At 34.4% G+C, this 23372-nt stretch overlaps 1 long non-coding RNA gene across 2 annotated transcripts in view; it reads left to right on the top strand.

Annotated features, from left to right (window-relative positions):
- LOC116567562 overlaps positions 1 to 23372 on the top strand; it is a 114573-nt gene that overhangs the window by 32977 nt on the left and 58224 nt on the right. The window contains exons 3-4 of one of the 2 annotated variants that reach the window (XR_004276254.1): positions 3698 to 3784; positions 4730 to 6036. This is a non-coding gene — a long non-coding RNA (uncharacterized LOC116567562). Of the gene's footprint in view, positions 1 to 3697; positions 3785 to 4729; positions 6037 to 23372 lie in introns of those variants that run through there. The other variant, XR_004276255.1, reaches the window with a different exon arrangement.

Genomic DNA, 23372 nt, shown 5'->3' with positions numbered 1-23372 from the left:
TTATTCTCTCTATATAATGTAACATACTCTGTTTAACCCTGATATTGAGCCATTTGATTATCATGCACACAGGTGTAGTTTTCTTCAGGTTTCTTATGCCTTGGGGTTCATCGAAACTTCATGGAACTCTGAGTTTATCAAATTTGGAAAATTTTAACCATTATATTTTTGAAAAATATAAAAATGTTAATAAACGTTTCTGTCCCTCCTTTTCAAGTTTGAACATGAGCTACATTTCACTGATGTTCTGTTTCTTCTTCTTTTCTTAAATTCTCTTTTATTTCTGTATTTCCTTTTGGATAGTTTCTATTGCTACTTCTTAAAGGCCACTAATATTTTCTTCTACAATGTCTAATCAGTATGTATTTTTGTATTTAAATTCAATTAATTAACACATAATGTATTCTTTGTTTCAGGGGTACAGGTCTGTGATTCATTAGTCATATATAATACCCAGAGCTCATTACAACACATACCGTCCCGAGTGTCCATCACCCAGTTAACCCATCCCTCTACCCTCCTTCCCTCCAGCAATCCTCAGTTTGTTTCCTATGATTAAGAGTCTCTTATGGTTTGTCTCCCTCTCTGGTTTCGTCTTGTTTCATTTTTTTCCTCTCTTCCCCTATGATCCTCTGCCTTGTTTCTTAAATTCCTCATATGAGTGAGATTATATGATACTTGTCTTTTTCTGATTGACTTATTTCACCTAGCATAATATACAGTATGTATTCTGGGTAGTTCTATCCATGTTAGTTCTTTCTTGAAGAAGGTCATAGATGCAGATTGGCATCTATGTTATGATTTGCCTTGAACAACTCATTTAACCTTACCAAAGGGTTTTCACATTTATCATCTCACTTTATCCAGAAAAAATTCTATAGCAATTATCATACCAGTTGGATTAATAAGGAAACCAAGCCATTAAGAGGTCAGATATTATCAAAGGACACATTTTGTTAGCTGAATTTCTGTGCCTTGAACCCAAATCCCCTGTGTTCTGATCTGTGTTATATGCATAAGCTATATATAATCTCTTTCCTACTTTGTCCCTCATTATATAAGAAACACAGAATAAAAAAAGATATTTTAATATTTTTGCTATTAAGTTTGAAAATGCAAAATATACTAGGAAAATAAAACTAATAAAATAGTTAAGCCTTTAAAAGAAAAATAAGTTAAGGGGTGCCTGGGTGGTTTAATTGGTTGAATGTCTGACTCAAGATTTTGGCTCAGGTCACAATTTCATGATCTCAGGATGGTGGGATAGAGCCCCAGGTCTGGCTCAACAGGGAGTCTGCTTGAGATTCTCTGTCTCTTCTCTCCCCCTCTCTCTGCCCCTCCTCCCACTCACAGTCCCCCCTCAAATAAATAGATATTTAAAAATAGTAAAGTTATAAAAATAGTTATAATATTTCTGATATATTCCCCCAAAGTTAGGGAAAATGAATTGCCATCAAATATTAGGTCAACCTAAAGAGATAAAGTACACTAAACAATGGTTTTTTAATGTAATTAAAATGTAATGTTAATACACAATGTAATATTAACTTTTCAAAACCTAATTAAAATGCAGTGTAATATTAATCTTTCAAAGTTCAGTTCATATAGACTCTTTTTTTTTTTTTTAAATTAACAGCTTCTTCTCAGTGATATGTCAAGATTTTTGCTCCCTATTATTTTGCCATGCTATGTCTGGAAATGGAACTGGGTGTGATGTTCTGGTCCTGGACTCTCATTCCTGAGCCCAAGGTGTGTTAAAGTGGAGTTGGGTTGTTAGCATTAGCTGTACATTGCTTTCTCAAAAGCAAGGAAGGTACTTTGCTCACTGCTGATTCTTCCTCATCTGTTTATTGTGTCTGTTAAACTATTGCTCATGGGCTGGTTAAAATGGCATGAGTGCTCACATTTCACATATTACCATCATTCTGATTGTTTTGTTTGTAGGGTTTCAAACTCAGAAATCTTTTCTTCTTCTTCTTTTTTTCCAATCACAGCCTCCTTGCTTCATTCATATACCCTTCAACATTTTGTTTCTCCTGAGTTTGCACTTTATCTTTTGGCCTCCTTCCAGTACATTAATTATTAGATAACAAGTCTCCTGTTTTTAGAAAATGAAGGCAAACCCAGTAAAGAGAGAAAGAAAAAGAAAATGAAGGCAAAATTTTAGCTCTTGAGGCACTCACAGTCTACTCTAAAGCAATGACAAGATGGTAATACCATGTGGTAAGAATTTTGTCAGGAGTTGTTATCTCTTTTTAGTAGTGTGGTCTTGATTAACCATATGAAACACAAGCAGGGTTTTGAGACTAAGTAGTACAAGTCCTAGTGTATTTCTTTTTTATTGCTATGTAACAAATTACCTCAGAACTTAATGGCTTTAAACAACATTATCTGGAAGTTTCTGTGGGTCAGAAGCCTGGGCTGGCTTAGCAGGTCTTCTGTCTCTCCCTCTATGTACTAGATTGGATGTAGCCAAAAAACTAAAAATAACTGTGGCAAGGTGATAAGCTGTTATCATTTATTGAAAGGCTGTGTTGGAAACTGTGTTGGTGTCCCCATTCTTTCACTTGGCCTTTGAAAGGTATGTAATAGGGAGGCAGCCTTAGGTGTCAGCAGGGCTGCTTTACTGAGCTGTGCAGGTTGTGCCCTGCATAACTCCCAAGATCATGACCACCAGTGTGAGCAACACATGTTGGATATGTATGTAGTGGCAGTGTTTATTGGTTGTATTCTTGCATCTGGATTCAGCACTTTCTTACTAGTGGTGTGGCCTTGACAAGTTATTTAAGGTCTCTAAGCTTTAGTTTCCTCATCTCAAGTACTCTAGATTGCTAGGGGGATTACATGAGAGCCTCCTCCTCATCATCACTATCACTTACTCCATGCTTATAAAGATCCAGGCACTCCTCTAAGTGTTTTGAAGAAATTAACTTTCACAATAACTCCATGAAGAAGGTATCTTTATGATCTCATTTTTACTGATGATGAAACGGAGGCATGGAGAGGTTAAGTACTTTACCTAAGGTAACAGAGCTAGGAAATGGTTCAACTCCAGAGTCTTTTTAACATTTACACCATACTGCTCATTCTGGAGTCAAGATCATAGCATAGTGGCCAGCACTTAGTACCTGCTCATTAATAACTCTTATTTACCTTCATTTTGCTAATGGGAAAACAAAGACTGTGAATCTAGGCCATCAAGAAAAGGATGCATTTTAAATCATGTAACTCTGAATAAAGGACTGGAAATATGTAATATATTTTAGAATGTTTCCATTGAATTTATTGAAGTAGAATCAGTTTGATACTACAATAGGTAAGCGTCAGCTACCTGGAAAATTGATTTATGTTGCGCATCTCCTTCCTGAGCTTTGTCAGTTAAATGAAGTATGGCTATGTAAAGTAAAAAGGATAGTAAATGCAATAGCTCTGAGTGTTTAGCTACAAATGGACCTCAACAATTTTAGTTTAGTTTTCTGCATCTTACCAGAAATATAGAATGTTCTGTAACTCATGAAATGAATCGCATTAAAGGAATGTGATCCATGAAATATACCTCTGTTTTTAAAAACGTATATATGCCCATCCATTAGTTGTACCTTTTCCATATAGGGGTGTGTGTGTGTATGTGCATATATATGTGTATATATATGAAAATTATTAATCATATACTTTATTCTATGCTGCTGTTATCAAGGAATAGAGAATGGAACTGATAGATGAAATGTCATGTCATAAAGAAAACAAGCATTTTCCTTGTAAGGACGTATCAACCACCAGCAAAGTAGGTACTGTTATAAATTTACATTCTTCATTCTAAGTTGGCTCTCAACAATGCTTTGGAAAACAAACATTATATTTCTATAATGACCTCACTGTCTTCACCTTATAAAATATCTTAACTAAACTTTCTTATTATTTTTTAAGATTTTTTTTTTTTTAAATATTACATGTTTTATTATCCTGTCCCCAGAGGGTGGTTTATCCAGAAACCGAGAAAAAAATAATCAAATCAGAATAAACTCAATAAAGGGGGGAAGGGAGCAAAACCCATCAACTAACAGGCAGCCAGGCCGGCAGCCCACCCTCCACCTTATTTATTTATTTTAGAGAGGTAGAGAGTGTGAATGGGGGGAGGGCAGAGAGGGAGAGAGATGGAATCCCAAGCAGACACTGTTCTGAGCACAGAGCCCAACATGGGGCTAGATCCCAGCACCCCGAGATCATGACCTGAGGCAAAATCAGGGAATCAGATGCTCAACCAACTAAGCCACCCAGGTGCACTAACCTTTTTAAATTTTTGTCCATCTTTTCTTCCTCCTTGTTTTATGTGTATCTAAATGATAACATCTACTTTATACTGTTGAGAAAGTTCATAAGGCCTTTTACTGAATTCAGTCAAACAAAGTGATCATTGGAGGAGTCAGAACTACTTTGTTTAGATACTTGTTCTGTTATTTACCAGGTAGGAGACTGGGGCAAGTCCTTTAAATTCTATAAATTTCATTTTTCTTCTATGTAAAATGGGAACAAAGTGGTAGCCATTTTGATATATCAGGTATATTAGGATGTCCTAAGGATTAAATTATAATCCATATAATAATCCATATAAAACTCTTAGTTTTGTGGCTGGCAAGTAGGTCAATAAACGTTACTTGTTATCATTAATATTATTATTGTTATAATATTATATTTTTGTTAATAATATTATTTATTGGTTCTGTTTTAGGTGCTGAGAGCTTCCAAATCTGTACCATTAGTGCAGATATCTTTTCTGGGATTCAGAACTGCCTAAACCCCACATCTAGCTTTCAGTGATCCATCTGCTTAACTCCATTTGTTTTGCTGTTAGCTTTCCTCACGACTTGGACCAAACTCTGGGGAGAGCAATGGCATTCACTTTGCCTAATAGAATTGTGAATAGACTCTTTAATATTCCAGGTACTTTCAGTTATTAGAACTGTTCTATTTCAGCCTTTAACATCTCAGTCTTGTATATTTTAAGACTTCCCTCTCATACTCTATTCAAAGCTCTCTCTTTTCTTAAAAGCACAGTTAGGACTATCTGGTTGATCTTCAGTAGCTTAGAACAAAGTTTCCACATCCAACTTCCTCTTCTAGGTACTAGCTCCTCTCTTAGGTTCTGGTGCAGAGAAGGGAGTGGGGAAAAAACCCAAGCCTTTACTTACTGAATTGAGAGTGGAAGTAATTACTTGTAATTGGTAAGAGGTTTCTCTGGCTGCCATTGGTTGTTTCTGTCATGGGTTGTAGAGGACCTTGTTTGGATTCCCTGATGATTCTTTGACATGGGAGATAAGCTCTGGTTTATTATTTTCATTTCTTGTACCCTTAGCTTCTGGCTGATAGCATTTTACTGCTGGGGTGCTTCTTGGGAGAAGTTCCTGCAAAGAGAGGCTGAAACTCAACTCCTTTTGAGATGTCTACTTGGCTTGGCCTTAATACTATGAGTGCAGTTTCATTGCTTCTTTATCTTTTAGTCTTGTCTTCTTTCTCTCTTCCCAGCTCATGGTTACCCAGTGGTAGATCATTGAGTCTGTTGGTTCCCAACTGGACTTTTCTCCTTTTTTGGTGGAAATCCTACTATTGTAAAAGGGATTTTTATGAAGCTGCCCGTTCCCAGTGGATTTCGGAAGGAGAAGCATTCATATAGATATATTGGGAAAGGAAAAGAAAGTTATCTTCTCCTTGGATACTGCACACAATTCACTCTCTCCTCCCCATCTTTTATGTGTTTTCACTGTTAGAAAAGATGATCATTGAGTGTGGTAGAGAAGATTTTGGATTCTTGCCTCCCATTCAGCCTTGAAGATATGTGTGAGCCCAAGTGCTGATGAATTTATGAGCTTATAATGTAAGAACTTTGTATGTTTTGTGTATAGTTTTGAGCCTTTGCTGTAATTCTTAGAACACAGAACAAAATCTCAAACAAACCTCCTGTTATACTCCACTAAATTTAAATACCAGAAATCTGAGACCATTATTTTCCTATCTCATTTTATGTATTTATTTTTGTGTTTTTAAACTTTTAATTGCAGCTTAGTTAACATATAACATATTAGTTTCAGGTATACAACAGAGTGATTTGATTTATATACATTATATATATGCATATATAATGTATATATATATAATTATATATACTTTGAAAAGCTCACCATAAGAAGTGTAGTTACCGTGTGTTAGGTACACAAAGTTATTGCAGTATTATTGACCATATTCCCTATGACATGCTTTTCATCCCTGTGATTCAGTCAATTTATAACTTGATGTTTGTACCTCTTTATCCCCTTCACCTATTTTGCCCATTCCCTGACTCCCTCCCCTCTGGAAATTACTAGTTCTCTATATTTATGAGAATGTTTCTCTTTTGTTAATGTTTGTCTTTTAGATTCCAAAAATAAGTGAAACTGTATGATATTTGTTTTTCTCTGAGTTATTTTACTTGACATAATACTCTCTAGCCCATCTGTGTTGTCATGAATGGAAAGATTTCACCCTTTTTTAATGGCTGAGTAATATTCTGTTATGTATATATGTCACATCTTTATTCATCTATTGATAGACTCTTAGGTGGCTTCCATATCTCGGCTATTGTAAGTAATGCTGCAGTAAACATAGAGGTGCATTGATTTTTCAAATTAGAATTTTCATTTTTTCCTGTTCTCATTTTATACCTACAGTACCTCACATAGTATCTACAAGATTGTAGGTATTCAATAAATATTTGTTGAATGAATGAAAATCCAAACAGGACACCTAGAAAAGCTGATCCTAAACTCTTTGGCACACAATAGGGAGAGAAGACATCATCTTGGAAATAGGTACCCAGAAAAATTGCTATCAACATCTTAATACTTTCAAACATACAAATTTCTTGAGTTGGTCCCTTTGATACCATTGTGTTTATTGTGTGCATTTCTATACTTTCATGCTTTGTTTTTACTTTCTACCTATTAGTTAAATAATTACTTTATAAAAATTGTGGGGATATATTTAAAACTTTACTGTGTTTCTACAGAGTTCTGCTGTAATATAAATACTATGGAATGATTTCACATCTACTCAGAATTATTAACAGGCATGGTCTAAGAAATGTTTTTATTTTTCTTCATTCTTTTCCCAGTCATCTTAAAATGATCCCCTTTGCATTTAGGTGATTTTGTTAAGAGTTTTGTACTCATTTTAAAATGCCAGATTCTTTTTCTAATCTTTAAAATTTCTTTACTGGAAACTTGATTTCCAAGCAAAGTATTCAAGAAAAAAATCTAAATTTAAATTCAGTCTTTCAGATAAATATGAATAACATCTGGTAAAAAGTAATGAATGCTGTTCTTAATATTTCCCTAAAAAACTTGGGAATTTTGCTGGGTTCTCAAGTAGATTTACCTGAGAGATTAGCCATGAGCCATTTTAAGGTACATGAGCTTGATCGCTTGATATGAACAAATCCCCACATACCTTTGTTAAAAGTACGAAGAAAAATAATCATAATGTTCTGTTCCAATATATTTCAATAATGTTTGGAATAGGACCTTTTTTAAAAGTCCTGATTAGAAAATTGCTCAGAGTTTACAAAGATTGTTAAAAAAAAATAACTTGGACGTAATAAATTGCACTAAATTTATTGCAAACAATAAATTGCTTGGCTATTTCAGGTTCTTATAGGGATTGGGCTTAGTGAGGCAAGTTACCAGGGAAACCTTTTCCTCACTGGGAAAGGATAATTGTGCACTATCCATCCATGCGTAGCAAGGTTATAATCTTGCTCTACTTTTATTTCATCTGGGTTAGCCACAGAAGAACAAACATTGTAGAGACTAGATGCTAAGAATGCCGAAGGGTAAAAGTAATTTTTATAATCTTAAGTTGATTATTCATATTAATAACAGTATGAATAGTAGTACTGATATTATTAATAAAAATAAACATTTATAAATCACTCTATATTTTAAAAACTGTGCTCACTTAAATAGGTCTTTTTGAGACACTATTGTCACAGCCTCATCTTAGAGATGAGGAAGTTACAGTCAAGTGCATGGCCCCTGACAAATAGGAATTAAGTGGGAGCCTGAAAGTTGTACCCAGCCTCTTGATGCCAGAATATTTACCTTTCACGTATCACCCATAAAGCAAACTCCTAGTCATTCTAGTGAGAGGATGCAGAGGTAGGCTTAGCATGAATTAAAAGAAGCATAGTTTTAGGGCCTCTCACTTACCTGGGCTCATTCCAAAGTCTTGGGAGAGGCCTTCACAGTATTCACATATTTTTGTAAAATTTTGTAGTATTTTTTAAAAAGTAAGATATTTTTCAATCTGTAATCAGTCTTTCCATTGTATCTTTACCTTTGTTGTATTTCCCCTTGTTTTGGCTTGGTGTTCCAGTAGCTATGGGTTGTTTCGGAATCTAGTTTAGAGGAAATTGATTTGGCAATACACTTGGTTTAATGAGATTTATTTATGTGATTTTATTTATGTGATTTGCATTTACTCCCCCCATGGTTAAACCATTGTCATCCATGGTGATGTAGAGATGTTTTCTAGGAATATTACTATAGCCTGTTGTGTTGACTCAATCAGGATTAAAACATAAAAATGCAGCATAGATAGTTATTTACTATCAATTTACTCATAGTACAGCTTCAGCACCTAAAATATATGAGAAGAGGAAGACAAACAGAATAGTTCAGAGCCAGAAGCTAATTTGTAGAAAATTCTTCCAAGTATTACATGAGTAAAATATAAGTAGAGAGATGGATTCTCACCAACACTTAGTCAAAATCGCCCTCTTCTTGATAGAGGTTTTCCCAAATGTGACAACAATCTTAAAATTTTTCATGTCCTTACTAATGACAAATTATGAAGCTGAAAGTTAATTTAGTAAAGGAAGTTAATTAATAGAAATATGCCATCTTCTGATTTTATATTTTTGGTATTGCAACTTAATACAATTTGTAACTTTTTGTGATTTATATTTTCATTCTGAATATTTTTATTTTATTTTTTATTTAAAAGAATTTTTAAAGATTTTATTTATTTATTTGACAGAGAGAGAAAGAGAGAGAGCAAGCAGGGGCAGCAGCAGAGGGAGAGGGAAAAGCAGACTCTGTGCTGAGCAGGGAGCCTCTGTCGGGCTCAGTCCCAGGATTCTGGGATCATGACCTGAGTGGAAGGCAGATCCTGAACTGACTGAGCCACCCAGGTGTCCCTCTGAATATTTGTATAGAGGACTTTGTACGTATAATTTTATGTAATTTTTTCTTAAAGGGGCTCTTATTCCCCAAATTGTTTTAGATTAAGACCTCATAAAGCTGGATCTTCCACTGAAGTATGTATGCCCAGGAATACTTGTGGAATAAATAAAAATCTCCATGAATTGGTTTTGATACCAAAGTGATTTGATACTCTGAAATTCTGACCATAAGGAATTGGTGGATTTTCTCTTCCAAACTGGGAGATAGGAGATAGCCCTGTACTTTATGAATCTTGTGCTCTGTATAGATTTATTATAGTTCTTTTTAAAAAAGATTTTATTTTTGTTTATTTGCGAGAGAGAGAGAGAGAGAGTGAGTGCAAGAGTGGGGTGAGGGACAGAGGGAGAAGCAGACTGTCCACTAAGCCAGGAGCCTGATAACGTGGCTGGATCCTGGAACTCTGGGATCATGGCCTAAGCTGAAGGCAGATGCTTAACTGACTGAGCCACCCAGGTGCCCAAAGATTTATTATATTTCTATTCTAGTACCTGCCTAAAGCTAACTACTTGTGTTCTATAGTCAGAGATTTTCCCTCCTCTAGCAACTTAGCTTCTTACCTTCTTTGGATATCAAACAGAATCTTTCTCTTTAAAACCCTATGCTCATCAAGGTGATACAAATGGATTGTTTTAGACTGGGAAGGATTCCAATGGAAGTGGTTCACTCTGGGAGAGATATTAGACCTTGAATTTGGGTGTCACAAATGATGGAAGGCTGTAAGGAGAGTCATCTTGTTTTCCCTAAACTCATTTTTTGGAAATGATGATTCTTCCATAAAGCTGAGATGATTGTGACACTATAAGTTGTAGTTTGAGACACTTATTAATAGTTTCCGAAGTCCTAGAGTGCCTGGGTGCCTCTGTCAGTTAAGCATCTGCCTTTGGCTCAGGTTGTGATCCCAGGGTCTCGGGCTCTGTTCAGTGGAGAGCCTGCTTTCCCTCTCCTTCTGCCTGCTACTTACCCTGTTTGTGCCCTTGGCTCTCTCTCTCTCTCTCTTTCTGTGTCAAATAAATAAACAAAGTCTTAAAAAAATTAGTTTCTGAAGTACTGAGTTATCACACAGTAGATAGAAACATTAGTGTATTAAGGGGTGCTTGGATGATTGGACTGTTCACATCACAGGGGAATCATCTAGATCGAAGACCATAGACTCCTTTTTCCTAATTTGCCGAACTATATAATCACACCATCTCATCACTCCAATGGAAGACTTTTGTATATATAATGATATTAAAATAGTAATTCTCAAACCATGGTAAACATTTTAGAAATACAAATTCTCAGGACTACTAATCAATAACTCTAGGGAGCAATGCCATAGAGCAAATTTATATGTATTACATATGGATTTGAAGTATTTCACACAAGTGGGGAACACGAAGGTCTGCTGGGCCTCACAAAGGATGGGAAACAGAAACGGAAAAGCCATCAGGAGACAAGGCAATGACACAAACACTTTCTAGATACAGAATAGCGTAGTCTGTCCTGGCTTTGCTCTGCGAATCTGAATTTTTCTTTGTTTAAAGATTTTTTCTTTTTCTGCTTCTCTCTATATATGGCTAAAAAGTAACCATCTTTTTGTTCTACAAGAGCTCAGGTAGTTAACAGAGATTGACTATGAATCTGAAACCCAATTTTAGAAGAAAGATTTGATTGCCTCCATTTAGAAGTTTGGGCTGACGTGATCATATGGGACAGACAGTGCTGTAAGGGGCCTTACACTTGTGTGTGGTGTGTCAGTTCCCAGAAAAGGAGCTCATGTATCTACACAGTAAACATCAGGATGCGTAAGACTGAAGACTATTAATATTATAGGTTATATTTCTAGTTTTTATTAAATTTCTTGCCTACAGGTTCTTTTGTACCTTGACTAAGTCTTGTGCACATTTCCATGTGCTTGGATATATTAAAATAAATCAAGTTTGGCAAGGAAGTTAAATTTATGCTGGAGTAAGAGGTAGTTGGAAGTCTGACTTTTATACTGGGATTTTTATTGCCTGCTTAAGACATAAATTGTATTTCCTCCAAAGATCTGAAATAACAGCTTAATAAATGACTACTAATATTGCAGTTCAAGCATTTTAATTAGGCATCGTTAACTTCCACTACTGTAATAGTCAAGTAATGTATGATGCAGCGAGCCTGTTTGGTTGCAAAATTGGAAACTTTCCAATAATCTAAGCAACATTTCAAGTGAATTTAATTTTAACTCAGACTCTAGGTATCTAAGAATTATTTTTACTAATATCTAAAAATAATCACAGATTTGTTATACTTTTAATCTTTGGTTTCTTTATTGTTAGTACATGTGGTTATTTCCAAGTCTAGGTTTTTATTAATTATTTCCTTAAAGCTAATTATGGTGAATTCTCAATTCCATGCAGTAGGATGAGGTCTCTGATCAAAAAGATCTCAGGATATAAACCAGAAGTTGTCCGGTGTTTTCATTTAAGGGCCAGAGTGTAAATATTTTAGGTGTTATGGACCACAAATAGTGACATAGTCTTTTCCTTCTCCTCTTCCCCATTTTCTTACTTTTCTTCCTCCTCCTTTTGCTCCTTTTCCTCTTCTTCTTCCTTCTTTGTAACTTATTCTTATCTCAGGGGTCATATAAAAACAGGCTGCAGGCTGAGTTTGGCCCATGAGCTATAGTTTTTGACCCATGATTTTAATTCAGAAAGGAACTAGAAAGTGATTGAATTTTCTGTCTTCAAAGTGTCACGAATTATCAGTCACCCTTTTGTGATCAAATTATATGATCAGATTGTGGTGCAGAAAGAGGCTAAAACATGCAGAGTAAGGGAAAGGAGAACAAATTGATAAATGACTTCAGACTTAATAATAGAGAAGATATTTATAAGCATCTCTATTGTGCCAGATACTAAATAAGTATATGTTTTTCACTTAATCTTCCAAACCAAACTGGTAGGTTTTTTAATATCCTTTATAGATAAGAAAACATATGTGAAGAGGTAACATTACTAAATACCTTCTCAAGTTTGTTTGCTGCATAAAACCCATCTTCTTTGTGATATACCACATTATGATGTTTCATAGAGTCAAGAATACTATACACATCACCACAGATTTGTAAACATTTAAAAAAAACCCCTGCATTCTAAAAGCATGTTGGTGGGAATGCAAGCTGGTGCAGCCACTCTGGAAAACAGCATGGAGGTTCCTCAAAATGTTGAAAATAGAACTGCCCTATGACCCAGCAATTGCACTATTGGGTATTTACCCTAAGGATACAAACGTAGTGATCCAAAGGGGCACATGCACCCGAATGTTTATAGCAGCAATGTCCACAATAGCCAAACTATGGAAAGAACCTAGATGTCCATCAACAGATGAATGGATCAAGAAGATGTGGTATATATACACAATGGAATACTATGCAGCCATCAAAAGAAATGAAATCTTGCCATTTGCGACAACATGGATGGAACTAGAGCGTATCATGCTTAGCGAAATAAGTCAAGCAGAGAAAGACAACTATCATATGATCTCCTTGATATGAGGAAGTGGTGATGCAACATGGGGGCTTAAGTGGGTAGGAGAAGAATAAAGGAAACAAGATGGGATTGGGAGGGAGACAAACCATAAGTGACTTTTAATCTCACAAAACAAACTGAGGGTTGCTGGGGGGAGGGGGTTTGGGAGAAGGGGGTGGGATTATGGACATTGGGGAGGGTATGTGCTTTGGTGAGTGCTGTGAAGTGTGTAAACCTGGTGATTCACAGACCTGTACCCCTGGGGATAGAGTATTATGCCTCCATCAGAAAGGATGAATACCCAACTTTTGTAACAACATGGACGGGACTGGAAGAGATTATGCTGAGTGAAATAAGTCAAGCAGAGAGAGTCAATTATCATATGGTTTCACTTATTTGTGGAGCATAACAAATAGCATGGAGGACATGGGGACTTAGAGTGGAGAAGGGAGTTGGGGGAAATTGGAAGGGGAGGTGAACCATGAGAGACTATGGACTCTGAAAAACAATCTGAGGGTTTTGAAGGGACGGGGAGTGGGAGGTTGGGGTACTAGGTGGTGGGTATTATAGAGGGCACGGATTGCATGGAGCACGGGGTGTGGTGCAAAAATAATGAATACTGTTATGCTGGAAATAAAAAAAAAAATTAAAAAAAAATAAAGAATAAAAAAAAAATAAAGAAATCCGAATCATTCTCTGAAAAAAAAAAAAATAAAAAAATAAAAGCATCTTATAGCAGGACCTGGGTGGCATAGTCCATTAAGTGTCTATCTTGTTTTGACTCAGGTCATAAACTCGGGGTCATGAGATCGAGCCCTGTGTGGAGATTGCTCAGTGTGGAGTTTGCTTGAGATTCTTCGCTCTCTGCCCTGCCCCCCCCACATGGGCTCTCTCTCTCTTTCTAATAAATAAATAAATCTTTAAAAAAATAAAAGCCTCTTATAGAATTGCTGAAGTATTAAAAGAATTTTACAGGTATTTATTAGAGTCAATATGTGCAAATAAATTCAAACTGCTTAGAAATAACATTTCTTTAATGGTAACATATTGTTTTTTTACAATACATATAGTTTGAAAGTTCCAAAGTTCTAGTCCTAATAAATGAAATAGTGCATTGCCCAAAGTGTTCATACACCTGTTCCCTTTATCCTTATCAGTACACTTATAATCACAATGTATTCATGAAATATGCAAGATAAATGTGAAACTATTGTTTTACTCTATTTTCTGAGGCACTGGTACATGAAGGAGCTGAAATGAACTTGCTTAGTTGGTGGTGGAACTAAGACTGTGATTAGAATTATATACATACCCTTAAGCTAATGGATATTTTACTAGATTGCCTCTTGTGTGTTGCTTTATGTTTTAGGGAGAGCATTTTCCTGATTTCTAATGAATATACAGCTGGACCTACTTTTCTCAAATTAGCTTATCATCAAGGCTATTATTCCATAAAAGTGAATCAGATGTTACTTAAATCTAGCTTGATTACAGATACTTCCCACAGTTTTATTCAATTGCTTAACTCTAAACATTATGCTATCAAACCATTTAATTTGACCATCTCCAAAAGTTTTATTTAAATTGTTTAATATTATGGGAATTAAATAACTCATTACCCAAGCCATAAAAGGGAGGTCATAACACAGTAATAATGTTACCATATGAATATTTATTTTTTTGAAGTCTCCAACATACTAATAAAATACTATATCAACTCTTGACATAGCTTTGCGAGATACAGTAGCTACCAGAGTATATCTGGACTTTATAGATGAAGAACTCATAGTCATGTATTGATTTGCATTAAGCATAAAAATAACTCAAAATGTTTCATGGCTTAATGCTCTTTCACAGAACAAGAATGTCTTGGTCTGTTTGGGTTGCTATAAAAGAATATTATAAACTGGGTGGCTGAAACAACAAATGTTGTGCCCCACAGTTCTGGAAGCTGGGAAATCCGAGATCAAGGCACTAAGAGATTTCTGGTAAGAGCCTGCTTCCTGATTCATAGCCAACCATCTTTCTGTTGTGTCCTTATAGGCAAAAGGAGCAAGGGAGCACTTAGGGTCTCTGTGTCAAGGGCACTAATCTAGTTCATGAGGGTGGAGCTTAATTACCTTTTGAAGGCCCTACCTCCTAATACTATCACATTGGGGATTAGGGTTTGTTTTTTTAGACATAATGTTATTGTGCACTTAGTAGACTATAGGATAATGTAAACAAAAATTATTTATTTATTTATTTATTTATTTATTTATTATTTCCAGCATAACAGTATTCATTATTTTTGCACCACAAAATTTTTATATACATTGGAAAACCAAAAACTTCATTTCACTTGCTTTATTATGGTATTTGTTTTATTGTAGTGGCCTGGAACTGAGCCCGTGTATCTCTGAGTTATGCCTGTATTTATTTTGTTTACTTTTACTTTGTGCCTGTGCAAAACTCATTTTAGGAATCTTATTAAGAAAATAGGGGTGCCTTGGAGGCACAGTTGGTTAAGCCTCTGATTCTTGGTTTTGGCTCAGGTCATGATCTCAGAGTTGTGAGACTGAGCCCCACATTGGGCTCCGTGCTTAGCACAGGGTCTGTTTGAGTTTCACTCTCCCTCTGCCCCTCCCCACTCCACTTTCTCTCTCTCTCCAATAAATAAGTAAATCTTAAAAAAACCCCAACTAAATATGATAAACTCAAAACAAGTTACCAAAGACAAAGAAATGGACATACAAATAAGGAAGGAAGAAGTCTACAGAGTTTCTGTGAGTCAGGAATTCATGAACATCTTAGCTAGCTTGAAGTCTCTAGTAATGTTGCAGTTGGGATATCTGACATCCTCTGAAGGCATAAATAGGCTGGAAAATCTGCTTTCAAGATAACCCACTCAAATGGCTAGAAAATTGCTATTGGTTGTTGGTGGGAGGCCTCAGTGTCTCCTTATATGAACCTCTTCAAAGTAGGGTTTGTTGTTCTTATTACAACCTGGGTGGTTATCTTCCCAACTGGTGACTGATTTTAAGACCACAAGACAAAAGCAGCAACTCCTTTTATGACCCAGCCTCAAAAGCCACACATTGACACTTCTGTTATATTCTGTTACAAGTGAGTCAACAACACTAGCCCATGTTTAAAGGAAGGAAAATTAAGCTATAGCTTTTGATGGGAGAGAGATCAAAGAATTTTCAAATATATTTTAAAATCATTATATTGTTTTTTGAAGATTTTAAATACTTCTTACAATTTGAAAAATCAATGAGCTCAGGTTAAGAAGAAATTAAATTAAAAAAAATTATCCCTGAAGTGAAGGTCGTGTATCTAATAACAAAAGATAATAGAAACTATTGAAAACATAGTAAGAGTGGGAGACACAAGCCAAATGAATTGTAAATGAACAAGTAATTAAAAAATATTTGAATAATTGAATAATGGCCCCAAAGATATACAGATCCCAATCCCTGGAACCTGTGAATGTTATCTATTATGGCAATGGTGACTGCAGATGCGATTAAGTATCTGAAGATGGAGAGATGGTCCTGGTAGTCCCTAAATGTAATGACAGTTGTCCTTTTGGGAAGAAGGCAAAGAGAGATTTGACTATGGTGACAGAAAAGTAGAAGGTGATGTAATGACAAAGCAGAGATGGATTTTAAAGATGTTATGTTGTTGACTTTGAAGATGAAAGAAGGGGCCATAGTTCAAGGGATGGAAGAAATGCAGGTCTAGAAGTTGGAAAAGGTAGGAAAACAGATTGTCCTCTAGAGCCTCCAAAGGGAGCACAGCTCCCTCCACACCTTGGTTTTGCCCAGTGAAACTCACTTTACACTTCTGACCTCTAGAACTATAAGCAAATAAGTGTTTATTGTTTTAAGCTATTAAGTTTGTGGTAATTTATTACCATAACTATAGGAAAATAACAAAGGAATGGCGAGAAATTTGTGTGGAAGAGAGACAAAAGGAGAATTCCAAGTATGCATAATTGTTCTGACTGAAGAATAGAACTGAAAAGATTGAAAAATATAGCTTAAGAAATGTTTTTAGAACTAAAATATTTGAAAGAAAACCTAAATTATTTGAATCAAAAATTAAAAAGTAATATTATATTCTAAAAAAATTGTCATAGAAAAACCCGTATCAGGATTTTAGTCATTCCAACAGTCTTTACATTTTAATTAGCATGTGCGTACTCATTATATTTAATGTAATCTTCAGTATATTTGGATTTAAGTCTACTGTCAGCTATTTATTTCCTATTTGTGGCATCTGTGTTCTTTTTCCTAAATTTTGACCTTAGATTATGTGTTTTAATATTCTGTTTATCTCTATTACTGCCTTCTGACTATACTTTTTTGCAACAGCTCTGGAGTTTAAAATATTTAAAATTTATTGTAGTTCACCTTCAAGTAATATTAGACCACTGCATAAATAGTGTGAAAACCTTACAATGGTATACTTTAATTCCCCCTCCTTTGTTCTATTTTTGTCATGTATATTACTTCTACATTTGATCATAATCCCCATGATATGTTGCTATCATTTTGCTTGCATTATTCAATTATCTTATAATTTTTTATGACAAAAAATGTCTTTTATATTTTGTTTGATATTTACTGTATGCCAACAATAAAGAAAATATTTTGTGCACACAGGAAGAAAGGTTAAGTTATCCAAGGACAAAATATATCAAGCTGGCCACAGTCTTCCCAGTAACATATAATATAGGAAGATTGTGATCTTAGACTTATACATCAGTCCAAATATCATTTAAATATAAATAGAACAAATATTTGTGAATTTACATAAACAAGAAACTATAAAAATTATCAGTCACATTTAAAAAAAAGCCAGAAAAAGTTCTTTAAGTGGAAAATTGGATATTTGATATTAGAGATAAAATAGATGAGTTAAATAGCTTAGGGATCTGAAGGATCTGAAGAAGTCAAAGAAAGTAAAACAAAAAGTGAGTAAGTAATGCAAAATAGTGAGGAGAAACTAAGATATGTGGAAAAATGAGAAGGTCTAACGATATCTAATCAGGGTTCTAATTTTTCAAAACAAAGGAAAACCTTTAAAGCAGCCAGAGAGAAAAAGAATGATTATTTACAAAGAAATTATAACTGGTCTGACAAGTGACTTCTCAGTTGCAGCAAGGGAAGCCATAAGGCAGTGGAATAAAATTTTCAGACTGGAGAGAAAATAATTGTCATTATGGAATTTGTAAGGTATATAAAAAGAGAGAGAGAAAACTTACTATTAACCTCTTAATAGAGAAACTTTAAAAGATATGTGTTATGTGGTATTTGTCTTTCTCCAACTGACTTATTTTGCTTAGGATAATATTTTCTAGCTCCATCCATGTCATTGCAAATGGCAAGATTTTGTTCTTTTTTATACTGAGTAATATTCCATTGTGTATATATACCACATCTTTATTGGTGGACACTTGGGTTGTTTCCATAATTTAGCTATTGTAAGTACTGCTGTTATGAACATTGGGTTGCATGTATATCTTTGAATTAATGTTTTTGTATTCTTTGGGCAAATATCTAGTGGTGTAATTGCTGTATCATAGGATAGTTCAATTTTTAACTTTTTTTAAAAAAAGATTTTATTTATTTGACACATAGAGAGAAAGTTCCTTATATATTTTGGATATTGACCAAAACAGACTCTTAACTATAGAGAATTGATAGTTACCCAGAAATGAGGTGGGTGGGAAATGTGCAAAATAGGTTATGGAGATTAAGGAATGCACTTATTGTTGTGAGTACCCAGTACTGTATGGAAATGTTGAATCACTATATTGTACACCTGAAATGAATATACCACTTTATGTCAACTAAATGAATTTAAATAAAAACTTAAAAAAGAAAAAAAATAGCTTCTGTTGTAAAAAAGAAACACAAGAAGTTAATTGAATGTAAAAAAATTATTTTAATAAAGTTATGTTTCAGTCATAAAAATAATGAGAGAAGGTGTGAAATGAAAGAAGAAAATAGTAAACATGTGAGTAAATACATGAATGTCCAAATTGTGAGGTTATAAAAAGATGAAACTATTAGAAATTAAAAAAAACAGCTCTGAACTTCGGGATAATAGAAGTCAAAAGATAGTGATTTTAGTTAAAAGATTTTAAGCTTATATGCTTTTTCCTTAAATCCTTGTTTTGATGTTAAAATTTCTAAAATTGTCATTTAAATAAAGTGGAGTGTTTAACTTTAAAACTAATGCAAGGAAAAAGTGGAAAGAATAAAAGAAATAATAATTAAATTTCTATAATTAAAAAATTACAGAAACTAAATCCATTCAAAACAATGTAGGAAAGAAGAAAAAAGTAAAATCATATAGAAAAAGTAAAAGAAAATTATAAAAGAGTAAATGTAAATGGACTCAATTTTCCAGGTAAAGAGAAAAATATTCAGACTAGAGTTAAAAAAATATTAGAAAAATTTATGGTAGGCAAATGTAACTAACATAAAGCTAATTAAACTCTTTTAATATAATGGCTGTATTGAGGAATCAGAATTTATGGAGTATAATCAAGAAACCAATTTTACTTTTGTTACTCACAGTTTTTTAAATATCTGCTCAGTGATTTAAAGGGGTTACTTTTTCCCTGCTACTCAGTGACAATTCTAGACCCTATAACTTCTTTGTTTACATTTAGAAAATAATTCCAAGATTATTACAAACAGATTCCTTTCCAGACTTTATAGACACTTCCATATTCACTGAAAATTTTAGCTGTTCCTGGATAGTCTTTGGGAGAGGAGGTATATTGGAGTTGGAGAAGAAGTAAAGGGTATATCCAAATTTTTATTTGACTGATTTAATCATAAATTGGTGTTTAAGCCCAAATGATTCTCAGACCAGAGTGTGTCTGTTGTGGAGTCCTTCCATGGCTACTTTGGAAATTTTTGCCCATCAAACTACAACTTTCTTGGTGGGCAATGCCCCTTTGTCAGATGATGCCCTTTTATCATGTGCCCTGATAATACTTTTCTCACTGTCTTTTTGTTATGATCATCTTATCCTACCAATAAGCCGTCTTCACTAGTGACTTTTAAAAATGATCCCATACCGATTTCTAACCATGAATTTCACATCTCACCCCTGGAATTCAAGTACCTTTGTAAGAGATAAATTATTAAAGCTGCAGATTTCTTTCTTTCATTTTTTTAACTTTATCAGACATGAAGTTCTTCTCAAGCAGTTCCAAAACAGGAGGAGAGTGACAGATGCCAGTTTGTCTTCCATAGTTTTGGCTGGTAGGGAAGAAATGATCCCAAATGGATTTAGAGATTATTATTTACAGCATAACAGGAAGCATGAGCTCCATGTTCATATCAGTTTCCCTTTTCCTCCGAGCTTTAAAGAAGTGATCTGAAAGTGGATCCAGGTGGATTCTGGGACCAGCTGAGGAGCACTGATCCTAGAAAACATCCAATCTTATTAGAGACTGCTGGCGAATCTACCCATCTTTCCCTCAGAAGAGAGACCTTATCTTTACTATAATGTTTTCAAGAGAAGAGATGTCTCTGTCTTTATTATACATAAATGTAAATAAATTTTCTCCTGAGTCTCTCTGTCTGTCCTGCCAGGGCCACATGAAAAACATTCTTGAAAAAATACTTACGGAGCAAATGGGCTGTTAATGCCTAGACGTGTAAATATGAAAGATACATGGAGAATTGTTTCTAACATTTTTTTTTCTGTCTGTGGTGAGAGCAGAAGGTTGACTCCTAGCAATACAATGAATACCTCATTCTTATTAAATCCTATCATCACTTACGCTATGTTTTGATTCTCCATGTGAGCAAATGATTTTTAAAATATGAAACAAATTCTCAGATCCATCATTTGAAAATCTAGTCTTGCTGTGTCCTTTACTTTGGAATTTTCTATCTGTTGCATGTTGATGCCACACCAAAAAGCTTTCACCTAAGCTGCCTGCTACTTAAAATATCACAAGATAAGACAAGATAGAATTTAAGACAAGGCATTATTAGGAAAAATAATATACTTTGATAAAAAGCTTCTTTTCACTATGAAAACTTAAAATTCGAAAGTTGCATGCACCTAATATCTGGTTTTAAATATATATGAAAAAATTATCACATCTGCGAGAACTGACAAACATACCATCCTATTGGGAAATATTAAATTTTCCAACTCATTTTATGAGGCTAGTAAGACTTTGATACTAAAACCAATGAGGGGCACCTGGGTGGCTCAGTGGGTTAAGCCTCTGCCTGCCGCTCAGGTCATGATCTCAGGGTCCTGGGATCGAGCCCTGCATCGGGCTCTCTGCTTAGCAGGGAGCCTGCTTCCCCATCCCTCTCTGCCTGCCTGTCTGCTTACTTGTGATCTCTCTTTCCGTTGAATAAATAAATAGAATCTTTAAAAAAATTAAAAACCAATGAGAGAAAGAAATTATAAATGTATTTCACATAAAAACATACAAAAATAAATATTAGGGAATAGAATTAGAAGCTAATGCATCACTATGAAATTGGAATTATAAGGATACAGAATTAGAAAATCAATGTATCTTTCTCTAATAACTTAAAGGACAAGCATGATATAGTCATCTCAAGATTTTTTTTTAAGGATTTTATTTATTTATTTGACAGAGAGAGACACAGTGAGAGAGATGACAGGCAGGGGGAGTGGGAGAGGTAGAAGCAGGCTTCCTGCCAAGCAAGGAGCCTGATGCTGGGCTTGATCCCAGGACCCTGGGATCATGACCTGAGCCCATGACCTGAGTCCAAGGCAGATGCTTAATGACTGAGCCACATGGGTGCCCCTCATCTCAAGATATAAAATATAATTGAAAAAAAAAAGTAACATTGGTTCATTATTTTTAAAAAAAACTCTCTTAGAAAGCAAATTATGGAAGAGAACTTTTTTTTTTTTTTTTTTTTTTTTGGTTTTCATATTTAATTTATTTTTTATTTTTTTATTTCCAGTGGAAGAGAACTTCTTTAGCCTGCTAGCGCTGTCCACAAAAATTCATACCAAACATCACTCCCAAGAGAATTTCTTTAAGAGTTAGAAACAAGACTTGTATGCTTGATACCACCACTGTTCAACATTTTTTTAAAAATTTTTTATTTTTTATAAACATATATTTTATCCCCAGGGGTACAGGTCTGTGAATCACCAGGTTTACACACTTCACAGCACTCACCAAAGCACATACCATCCCCAATGTCCATAATCCCACCCCCTTCTCCCAAACCCCCTCCCCCCAGCAACCCTCTTAATCTCACAACATTTTTACTGTTATTAGTTTTTTCAATAAGTTAATTAAAAGAATAATATTGGAATAGATAGAAAAAAATGTGATTATTTTCAGCCAATGTAATTGTCTACTTGAAGAACAAAAAGAATTCACAGAGAAATTATTTAAATTAATGAGATTTTGCAAGGATGCAATATATAATATTGATATTTAAGTCAATTTTATTTTTCTATCCCCTCACAACTATTTAGAAAATGTAATTTAAGAAGATATTTGCAATAGCAACACAGTGTTTTTGAATATAATGAAATGTCTTAAGATTGCTATGGAGACAAATAGAACCCCTTATTGAAAGACATTATTAAATAAAACCTAAATATATAAAATGATATATCATAGTCATGGGTTGAGGATTCAATAGTGTAAAGAAAGTTTATTATGATGTTCCAGAATGACAAGTTAGTTACATGACCTAACTAGGAAAACGAATTATATAGACTGGGTTTCTTATGCCCTCTAAGATGAAACCTCTACATGTCTCTGGTAATTTTACTAAAATACAAATAGCAAACTCAGCTATTAAAACATTCCAAATGTATTTTGTGTTGGTATATCATAGTAAAAGAGCTGTGAGTTAAGAACTATCAGCTATGTAAAACTAAACACATTATTTTGGAGGAGATACCAAGTCTCAGAAATTAAAATCAAATGACAGAAATTTTAAAAATTCATGTTGTATCAAGTAAATCTTCACATTAGTAAGGGCTTCAATCTAATAACCAGTGGCTTTTTGAATTATTTATACACAAACCACCAGGTTTTATTAGTTCCCAACCAGATTCTGCAACCTGGATTCCTATGAAGGAATGAAAATTATTCAGAAATCCTAGGAAACTATCAACATACATAAAGCAATAATTTTTGAATGTATGAGAACAATAAAAATAATTTATATTTATGTCATTGATATTTTAGACGAAGTTAGGAAACTGCAAAACTGAGTTTATAAGAGGTTCAGCTATAATAATAGCAGTTTAAATATTTGAAGGAATTTATTGAGTAAAATATGTAGTTACTGTTTAAATTCTTGAGACAAATCAGTTTTCATAACTTTTTAATGGAGATACAAAATCAGTACATCAAAATTAAGCAAAGTACATATGACAATGAATATGTCTCTCCATATGTATGATTACTTCTCACAACTAAAACACTGACCGGTACTGCAGTGATACAAAGGTGCACTGCCAGATCCCCTCTGCTGGCCCAAGACTCTCCTTTCCCCTTCTCTTGTGAGTGTTGTCTAATGATGGTTCACAGCTAATCAGTCCCTCTAGGAATTACCTCTTGATGAAGAGAGTT

Source organism: Mustela erminea, chromosome 10 (genome assembly GCF_009829155.1).
Source record: "Mustela erminea isolate mMusErm1 chromosome 10, mMusErm1.Pri, whole genome shotgun sequence".
Lineage (NCBI taxonomy): Eukaryota > Metazoa > Chordata > Mammalia > Carnivora > Mustelidae > Mustela > Mustela erminea.
This window is presented reverse-complemented; position numbering and strand designations above follow the sequence as displayed.